Source organism: Galeopterus variegatus, unplaced genomic scaffold (genome assembly GCF_000696425.1).
Source record: "Galeopterus variegatus unplaced genomic scaffold, G_variegatus-3.0.2 Scaffold7631, whole genome shotgun sequence".
Classification (NCBI taxonomy): Eukaryota; Metazoa; Chordata; class Mammalia; order Dermoptera; family Cynocephalidae; genus Galeopterus; species Galeopterus variegatus.
Genome location: NW_007733742.1, coordinates 115,430 through 117,115, shown reverse-complemented (window position 1 = coordinate 117,115; position 1,686 = coordinate 115,430). Strand labels below are relative to the sequence as shown.

General features: G+C 46.9%; 1 protein-coding gene across 3 annotated transcripts in view; it reads left to right on the top strand.

The window, feature by feature from the left end:
- The window catches only part of SEC14L1 (SEC14-like 1 (S. cerevisiae)), a 96,855-nt gene that overhangs the window by 697 nt on the left and 94,472 nt on the right, over positions 1-1,686 (top strand). The window lies entirely within an intron of this gene.

The following is a 1,686-nucleotide window of genomic DNA, read 5'->3' as shown; positions in this document are numbered from 1 at the left end:
GGCTTGCTTACATGCACAATCCTGACTTCTAGTAGTATTTATATACACATTGGTGTTACTCAAACGGGGTGTTACACCCGTTTCCTGTATTAGGAAGAATTTCCCAGCACAGTCCCTTCATTGTCATGATTTCTTATAGTCTATTCACCTGGGCTTCTATGTTACACATGGTGGATTCTCTGAGGCCTCTTATTTACATAGCTGCGGCAAGAGGCAATGGTTAACGTCCAGACATCTCCTTGCAGTTTGCCTCATAAAACGAGTCACATATTGGGTAAATAAAATTGAAAACAAAACCTTCCAACCCATAAAACCCCTCTACAAAGGTAGAAAAGAAAACAATCTTATTATTGAATAAACATTAAACCAGAAGGTTGTGAGCATCACAGGCAGCCCACTAAAGGAACAGCAGAGGTGGAAGGAAGGCTCCCTCTTTCTTTTTGTCTTTTTCTCGTGACCGGCAACGGATCGCAACCCTCAGTGTCACGCCCGTACCGAACCGGGACCGGCCATGGGATCGCAACCCTCGGTGTTGCTCCCTCCCCTCGCTCAGCCAGTGAGCGGCCGGTCTGTATGTGGGATCCGAACCCTCGGCGGGAGCGCCACCACGCTTCCCAATCAGCGCACTATAGCAGTTCGCCACCGGGCCGGCCCAAGACTCCCTCTTTCTATAGCTAAGTGGGTGCAGCCTGTCCAGTGCCTTCAGTGGGTTTTGCCATTTGGAGTCATGACAGGTGCAGTGGGACCCATCTCCTCCCAGGAAACAGCAGTCATCTTCCTTGATGAGTACAGTTCAAAGAGATGGCTCTCAGGTCCCTGAAGAAACATTCCTAAGTTGTGAGACTGGTAAGAGACTTATTTAGCCACTTAAAAGATTCACACACCTTTGGAAAGGGCAGAGAGATTTTGATTAGGGAATGGGGGTGGAGGGTCTCTTCCCTTGTTTTCAACAGGAAGAATTAAACCTCTAATTTTTAGTTTGTATTTGCCCTTGGATACACGAGATGATTTCTAAAGCCAAAGAGTTAACTTTCAGGGCTGGTCTGTTAGCTCAGCTGCTTAGAGTGCAGTGTTACAACACCATAAGTCAAGGGTTTGCCCCATACCAGCCCGCTGCCAAAAAAAAAAGAGTTACCTTCTATCTGGAGAGTTTTTAAAAAGACTCCAGAAAAACAGTATTATCCTAGAATCTTTCTCTCTCTCTTTTTTTTTTTTTTGGGTGTCTGGCTGGTACAGGGATCCGCATCTTTGACCTTGGTGTTATAACCACCGTGCTCTGACTGGCCAGCCCCCCTTTTTCTCTTTTTCTAACTGCCTTTCATCACCCGTGTTCTCTGAGACCATGAGCCAAACACCATTTAACTCGTCCCACCAGGTTTTTCCTACGGTGCATGGCTGTTTGGGCTGCCCGTCTTGGGATTCCCGAACCTTGCCTGGCCTGCTGGAAGTGACGTAACTACCTGTAAGGCTGGGACTCCTTGGGGTCTCATCCCCGGTGTGACACTTCTGGCGTAAACAAGATTATAAATTAGATGTATCTAATTATATCCTGGCAGGAAGGAGGACAATTGTTACTGAGCCTATGCAAGGAGCTACTTTGCCAGGAACAGTGGAGGGACTTTGCAAAGACTTTGTGTCACTATGTGATCACCCTTAGGAGGAGTTTTGTGGACAAGACCAATCTAT